Here is an 8946-nt window from a genome sequence, read left to right as displayed (position 1 = left end):
CATACAGTGCCTCCTGTGCAATAATCTTTCTGATGTAATTTTCCCTTTATGTGTGATTCCCCCACACATTGTTCCTCATTTAGTCTCAGTGCATTATTTGTGAGAATAGGAACTGCTGCCTCGCTGTAGTGTTGACCTGACATTACTAAAGTGATGCGGCAGTTGCTGTTCCTTATTGCTCCCTGAATTTCATGAATGTATAACCTGCTTTATTTCACTTTCAGTTGAAATTTTATCTATGGGTTCTCAGCCAAATTGTGTCCACTTAAAAAAAGAAAAGAAAAGAAATTGGCCAAACCCTTTTACTTTAGAGGCAGTGATGGATTTTTTTTTTTTTTTTTTTGGTTGGTTGCTCTGAAATTCTGTTTGTTTCAGGTTAGAGAGTGGGAAGTGCACGTAAGTTATTAAGATGCATTTTATACGTGCACTAACGAGCCCCATCCATATTGAAAATTTAAATTTTGCGATTAGTCTGAAAGCAACAACTGAAAGGAGTACTGAAATTCAGCTACTGAATGTGTTTTTCATACTAGGTATTAAAAAGATCTGTTAAAGAGTTTTGTTCTGGTCATAAAAAAAAAAAGTGAAGTTCTCACTATCAAAAAAAGATTGGGCCAAAATGTGCAGTTGTTTCACTCTCTTTATTTTCAAGGGATTATGGAGTCATCATAGGTTCTTGCCAGTGTCCTCTACTTTTGTTTTGCCATCCTACTGGCTCCAGAAGGGCCTCTCTAATACCGGGAGTGCTTTTGTACCAATTATACCAATGGAAGCGGGGAGATGAAAGGAAGGGTGGTGGCTTTTAAGTTTAACACTGTCACTTTCAAAATATTTAATATTAAAAACATGAAAAGCAAGGTGAAGCAGGTATACTCATATTATTTAACTGTGCTAGTTCCTTTTAATATCTTATAACCCTGGACTGCAGTTCCTTGAGCACGAACCTTATCACTGATAACGGATGCACCGGAACTCTGAGGAGCAAGGAGGATTATCTCTCCCTATTGTGCCTGGCATTGCATCAGGTTTCCAAACAATAAGTGATTTGGGGGATTCATGGCTCAGAGGATTGGAAATGGGATGTTGAACCTCTTTTATCTCCAGCTTGTATTGGTTCAAGTCCAGCCTGCTTGTGAAGAGTGACCAAAAGTTCATGTCTCGGCAGCGTGAGCAAGCAAGTACCTCCAACCTTAACACCACGCAGCGCGAGCGGTCACCTCCAGGCAGGAGAGCTTTAGGGTTCTTTCTCCGGGTTGTATTTAAGTGGTGGCCTTGTAGCAGGGACAACCTGAGAGCGTGGGTGGGCTGTGCATGTGAGCTCGTGTGCGTGATGGTGTCTGTCACCTCCTACGGAAAGATCAGGCATCGTGATCTTTTAAGCTCTCCAGTGCTGAGACAAGACAGGCGTTAACATTGACTGGCAGGTTTAAAGTCTTCAGTTTTGTGACATGAGATCAGAACCTTAAAATTGCTTTCTCTTTTTTTTAAAAAAAATAATATTGTTCCCTACGTTTGTAAGTTGGTCTAAACCAATGTCCTTCCCCACTGAATTTCTACAGTAATATTTTCTAAGGTAATCTAGAGTATATTTTAGTTGCAATCTATATTAAGGCAAATTATTTGTTCTGTCTGTTGCTGTGACTGAAGAAAATTATGGAAGACTGTTGGTAACAAGAATGCTATTTAATGAAGAAATGTGTAATTCCATTATTTATTGTTTGAGGTTTGTTTTTTGGTTATTTCTTTTAAGTAACTGACATCTAAAGGGAACACACCTACATTTCAGGCCAGTAAAAAGCCTTGGAAATTAATTTTCATCCTATCCTCTGTACCCTCCCCAAGGTGGAGGGGAGCCCTCACCCTTTCTGACAATGCTAAGCCATCTCTTGTAGCTGGTTTCTCTGACCTTGATTCTGCAAAGCACCGCAGCACCTGTGTGTCTCTGGACCTACTGGTGGTCCTGTTTGCTATCTTAAGTTGTACATGTGCTCGAGTGCGAGTGAAGTCTGATTATTCATTGATAATCCTATCCCAATTTCAATAATGGGGAATTTGGTCTTGTTTTTATTATTTTAAATATTGTGCACAAATGCTTTGAAGAACAAACTGAACTTTTCTTTTTCATTCGGACTAGAATGTGGAAGGAGAAGTACATAATATAGACTTGTTATGTAGCCTAGTTCCATTACCTTAAAATTCACAGTTGAACGCTTTTAATAAACCTTAAAAAATTGGCAAATACACCAAAGAATCAATATGAGTAAAAGACTCTGATCATTAACAAACTGCAAACCTCATCCTTTAAAACAAAGCAGAAAGTTTTTGTAAATATTTATGTTTATAAATGTACAGCAGAGTAAGAGTGTTTTTTAGATTATTTAATTACCATATTTCTAAACTATTTACATTACAGACAATACTTGTTAGTTTGAAAAGCTCTTGAGTGAGTGGTTTTTTTTGTTGTTGTTTTGGGTTTGTTTTTTTTTTTTTTAAATTCATTATCACTCATGCTTGGAATAACTCTGGCTTCCTTGGGATAGCGTGGAAAATTCAGTTTTCTGGCTCTGGTTGGCAATTGTAGGAGAACACATCTGGACAAACTCGTCAGATAAATACCCAGGGGCAAAAGAGAAAATATAGTGTGTTTACCAGGGTGGACCTGGGCTAGACGAAAAAATGGGATCCTACCTTTCTCAATTAAAGCCGTCAAGAGCCTCCAATGACATTGTGACAAGAGCAACTTGGAACCTACCCACAAGTCTAGCTTCCATGCAACGCTGCGTTACTGATATCATAATGTATTTTGTTCTTCCTTTGCAATGTAAGTTTTTTGCTTTGGGTCAATTCAAATTTAAAAAAAAAAAAAAAAAAAAAAAGAAAAAAGTTAAACCTGATTAAAAACCTTCTTTTGGGTTTATGTTCTGTTTATTTCTACTGTAGTTTTAATAACATAATACCACTTTACACATTTTTTTCTCAATGTTTGTCTGTCTCTTCTACTCCTTTTCTCTTTTCTGATGCACATGACTCTGGTAATGCATTTGGTACTCAAATTTGCCCCCGCAAGTAGGAGTTCAGATGTCTCATGAATTATAATGTGATTTTTAGCAGTAAGTATGAGCATAAAACTCGCTCTAGAGCTGGCCTTCAGAAGGGGGAACAAACTGGTCTTTAGCTATGAGTAATTGGGTTTTCCCTGCTCAGATTCCAGTGCAGCCACTTCAGGGTTTTCTGAAAGGCTCACCTTTCCTCCTCAAGTTCATGTACTGACTAAGATACAAAAATGGACCAAACAGAGGTCATATTTTGCAGTTGAATCTGTTTGGTGTCCATTTACTACTGATAAAAGTTGGATAAGGGGGATGCATATGAATATTCCTGGCACACAAACGGGAAGTGGAAGCATTTGGTTTCAGTCGTGGGAGTAAATGTACAACCAAAAGTTGCAGTAAGGTTTTGGACCCTAAGAATTTGGAGAGGAAGGAGGCTAGATTTAAAGACATCACTGCTAAAGGGTAGTAGGGGGGGGCAAAAAGATGTTTTCCATTGCTCAGTAGCAAACTATACAAACATCACTGGGAGAACGTACGCTGTACAACCAACAGTTGTGTTTAGAACTGTTGATGATGGTTACTAACAGACTGGCCAGACTTTGACTGGTGTATTTACTGAATGCTGTGTTAAAGACTTTGTTCCTGTTTATGTATCATATTTCCTGTTTGAGTGTTCACTTGTTAAGTTTAAAACAACTAATGACTAATGTTACTACTTCAAAAAAAACTGATTTACAAGCTGTTGACAAATGACATGTTCAGAATATACAGTCTTTCCCTATATTGGTATAAGTGTGTGATAAGGAAGCGTACTTATTTTATATGGCAAAACACTTTTTTTTACTATAGTGTATAACCAAAGTTTTGTACCTTTGAGAGCAGAGGTGATAGAGCTGATGAAAGTCAGCAAAGAACAGGCTCTGCCATGTCTTTCCCCAAACAGCCTGGGTTTAACACATTTAAATTCTCTTTGCTCTAGTCTCTCCCCTCTGCTTTGGTTGGGGTACCACCACCTCAAAGGTTTTATACTGTTCTTTGAAACTGGAATAGTATTGAAAGGCTAAAGTTTGTGCTTTTCCTATATCACTGGCTTATTGAATCTCTTCTGTATGCTTCTACTTCTTGACTTAACATTATTACCCAAAGTAAAGCTCAACATATGATTTAATCCCATGACAATAAGAAACAAACCAGATGCATACATTGCTTTATGAAACCGTGCTACCAGGATTTCCTCAGCCAGTGCATTCCCCAGGGATCCACAACATGCAGCTGGAACAGCAAGAAGTTGGGATGGAAAGCTGCGTTGACCTTTATTGGGAAATCTCCAGCTGTCTAGTGAAGAAATCGGAACTCCAGCTGTTTCCTCCACATCTGGGATCTCTAGTGCCACTGACTGCTGTTTGCAAGGTCCCAGGTAAGTTTTAAATACTGTTAAGGCTCGTCTTCATGTTTGCGAGAAGGATGTTTGACACATCTACAGGGGAGGTTGTAAAGGGTCCAAAAGCATTTCTATGTCTTCTCTAAACCTGCTAGGTTTTTCTGTATAGTGGAGTTTGTGCAGACTTACAGCAAGTGTGTTTGAGAACGATGGGTGCTACAGAGAGTGAGTATTTCCCAGACTTTGACTTGATCCGTTGCAGTGTGTTGCAGACCCCTCAGCATCCATGAAATATTCCTAAAAGGTCTGGGAAAGGTGGATGAAGAGGAAGCTTCTATAGGCAGTAAGTTATACAAGGGTAAATGCTTTTAAGAGAAAATTGAAGTCTGTAAACAACTGCTGTACAGCAAAGAACATTTATTCTTTGTTGAAGACCACAAAATTGGCCATAACTCTTCTGTTCTGACTTGCAAAAATAGAGATTATTTGCAGTCTTATTACTCTCCAAATGTATCAGAAGATCATCTCCTCCTGTTCTGTCACAAGTAACTAAGAGTTAATGGATGTGTTATACTAAATGCTGTCCTTGTTTGTGACTTAGACCATTGTAACTACTGAAGGTGGTGGTTACTCAACATTTAATCTAATGTGAAAGAGGAAACGATTTGGATGGCCAGCTTGCAGTCCTGCTCCTTGCTTTATGGCCTAATGAGGAGACTATTTTTGGCAAGTATTTGCAAAACACTTTGTGAAGGAGAACTAAGAGAGATTCTGTAGTTGGGGCCAAACTTATAAGCAATCAGTAGACAATTGGGTTTTTTCCCCCTAAAAACATGGCCTGTTTTGATAGAATTGCTTAAATGCTTTGATACCTAGTCCTGAGTTGGTAAGAGACATTTCAGTTTGATTGTCTTTTTTGTATCTTGAGAAACTTAACGTATCTGCTTATTCTCTAAGACGGCAGATTAGTCACAGTAGATCTGCAGCAAAATGTAAAGTCATTTTATTTTAAAGGCTTAATTAATTTTAAAGCCATTACAGATTAAATTTTATATAGGTCAGTGTAACAGCACGTTCTTTGCTGAATGCATGCTTGCTTGCGGCCAGCAGTCTGCGGTCACAACGTGTTCGGAATACTCGGTTGTGAATTTGAGTAGCATCTTGTTGGCTGAAAGAGTTAGAGCTGCCCCTGTTGCCGATAGGTCCGAGCCTAAGATAAGGCTGGGAAAAGTTACATGTCTGTCCTGTACAGCTACAAGCCAATTCTGTGTGATTTTTAGGTTCTCATCTGTTACTACCTGACTATAGCATTTGCATGGGATAATAGACATTTAGATTCAGCTTCCTCTGGTGCTTGATTTTTAAACCTCAGAGGGTGCCCAGCTGTGGGACATGGGTTATTGAAACGTGGCTTCCAAGCCATGCCAGTCTCAAGCAGCTCAACCCGAGATCCATCCCCTGGCAATCTGGGTATTTCTCATCTCATAATGGGTTTTAATACAGCTATTAGAAAGCAAAACCAAATAGTTTTTAGAGAGCAATCAGTCTGAAAATAAAGTCACCGGGATGTTTGGTAGGAGGATGAAGTTGAGATATGGGATTGTGTGTGAGGGAGCAGAAAATGTGGCTTTTGATCTTACAGAAATGTTTGGTATGTGGGTTGTTGGGCTCAGAAGTTTGAATGTCCTTAATATAAAATAATCTGCATGAGTATTTGAGTCTGTTCCTTTTCTACTCTGTGTGAGCTATTTAATGGTTAGTGAGCCAGAAAAAATCACTGTGTTTTCTTATGGTTGAGGCCCCCTCCTGATAAGTGGAAGACTTGAATTAAAGTTCCCACTCTGAACCAGGCAAAGCAATTAAGGATGGGGATTTGCACTCGCGTTCCCACCTTTTAGTGCTGTGATTATAGGCTTGTAAAATTGTGCCACAGGGGGAGAGCGTAACAAAACTGTTACACAATCTCTGAGGTTGACCCTGAAAAGTCATTCATAGCAGGTACCCAGCTGGATGGAGCTCACCCTTACGTCTCTTGCATGTGTGAACAAACCTGAGATGCTCGTAGGGTTTTTTTTAGTCCCTACTTATCCGTAATCTACGTGGAAAAAATAATTCAGACCTCTTCTGGTTCCCTGAGCACCTTACCTGGAGCTCTGGTGGTGTTTGTATTTATGGGCACCCACCTGCTTCCAAGCTCTAGTCTTTGATTCAGTGCCGACCTTCTCTTCCTCTTCACAACCTGTCCTCCACACCAGGTCACAGAGGAGGGCAGGGAAGGAGACCTTCCTGGCTCCAAAGGAGACCACCCCAGCCAGGTGGATTGAATGGTGGGATTTCAGGCATCATATAGCGGTGACAGTCACCAGTCACAAATCTAGTGCTTGGCAATGCTCAGAACCACTGAGGAGTGGATGGAGTGATCTCTGCAGGCATCTGAAAAGAGGGAAGGAGTCTGGGTGAAGCGTATGGAAGGATATTTAAGCTGAGTCCAAAAAGAATGAATACATATTTGTGTAAGTTGAGCGTGTAATAGGGTGGGCAGCTGAGCTGGCATTGAGGAACATGGACCTAAGATTGTGTGGTTAGAAAAATGGGATATCATGAAAGCAGATACAAAGCAAATGTTAATTGAGACGTATAGAGCAGGATTGAGAAGGGGAGGAAGGATATTGTCTGAAATGTATTTACTGTTGTCATTTTGAAACGTGCAGCAGCTTACAGCTCCAGTTCTTTCATCAGAGGAACGTGCCATCAGCACAACTTTGGGAGGTTGTGGATGTAGTGTGTCAGTCTTAATGCCGGCCCCTCAGTCCTTTGCCTGTCTCGGGCATTAGTTTCCTGCACTGACAGCCTCTTCTGTACCATTTCCTCACCGTAGGAAGGCAGAGTAGCTTGAAGAGGAATGGTGCTGAGAAGGAGGAGACTGGGGATGATAATTAAGGTGGCAGTGATAATTGTAATGTGTGCCTCGAGCAGTGGTTGGGGGGGGGGAACTTATTTTTCTTCTTTATAAAACCAAGATATCTTACCCTGCATTTTCATTTACTTCAGTTCCAGTGTTTCATCCCAGATCACAGGTTTATCTTGTGCCATTGTTGTAAGACTCAAAATTGCTTAGCAAACTTCTTTTTCAGCACAAGCAGTTACTATTTTAATGGGTCAAACTTACTAAGGGCACAACAAAATCTTCTAGTGACATATCTGCGTTACTAGCGCTATATCCTGTAGCTCTGGTTTTAATTTGCTTATGTCCAAGTAAATTAAATTAAGTGGCTTTCTTTAAGACTCTCATCAGTTGTTATGAACCAATATTAGAAAACACTTTAAATGATTCCACATAAGACTTTGTTCAAAGATGATCCAGCTATGGACAATTTCAATCTTGTCTGGTAAATAGCTTCAGATAACCTCTGCTGCTAATTGAGTCATGATTTGTGTTTTCTTCTTCCCAAGCATGGGCACAACACTGGTTATTTTTCCCCTCAAGACATTTTGCCAAAATTTTTTGAAATCTCCCTTTTTGGGCAAAGAAAAACTTTGCTGAACTTGAATTGCTTTTGCAATTCATTGCCCGCCCTTCTGTCTTGGTAAGAGAACAGCTTTTAATGAGAGCAGACCCCTTGTTTTAAAGGGCGTTTTTAATGGCCCCTACATTTTGCCCAGATGTTCCATGTCTTATCTAGTACTTTGTTAATTTGTAGTTATCTTGTCAATAAAGTTGCTTTTTATCAGATACATGTAGTATAACAGTTATTAGTTATATTCATGTATACAGCTGAACTTGCTGGCTTTGAGTATTTCCTGTGCTTCATAAATACTTAAATAATCTGTTGTGCAGGCTCAGCTGTTCCTAATTCTAATGTGATTCATATTGTGCTTAGAAATCTGACATTCTTGGCTTGTCAGAAATATTAATAAGTTACTGCCATATCTATTGAAAATTGACATGTTTTTTGCAGTGCTTTAATTTTCACTTCTTTATATTGCAGCATTCCATATTGAGCAACACAGCATTGTTTGCTTTTAAATTTCCCTCTCTCCTTCAGTCCTGAGAAACCAGAAATAATTAGATTATATCTTTCTCTTGGCTTGCATGGTTTTCACTTGTAGTGAATTATGCCATGCAAAACTGTATCCCTCCAGTGAGAATTTGGTTGTCATTGTTATGAGCTACATCTGGACCATATAATACTTTGTACTTTACACTACAAAGACTCTTTGCCCACGGCTCGGAGTCAGAAACTGTACCTCGCCAGCAAGTAGGAATAGCTCTTTCCTCTAGCAGAAGTGTCACGCTTGACCTCCCTGGGCCTTTCTGCTGTGGACAGAGCTGTTGCACAGACAAGAACACTATGAAGCTCCAAAGGTGGTGTGACCTTGGCTCTTTAGTAGGCAGCCAAAATTATGACGGGAATGTTGACCTCCATATGCAGATCCCATTTTTTTTTCAGTGGGTCATGGGAGACCAGAAGGGAAATTCAGACTTCTATCTGCTTGAGCCAAATAATCTAT

The sequence above is a fragment of the Numenius arquata genome, chromosome 11 (genome assembly GCF_964106895.1).
Source record: "Numenius arquata chromosome 11, bNumArq3.hap1.1, whole genome shotgun sequence".
Lineage (NCBI taxonomy): Eukaryota > Metazoa > Chordata > Aves > Charadriiformes > Scolopacidae > Numenius > Numenius arquata.
This window is presented reverse-complemented; position numbering follows the sequence as displayed.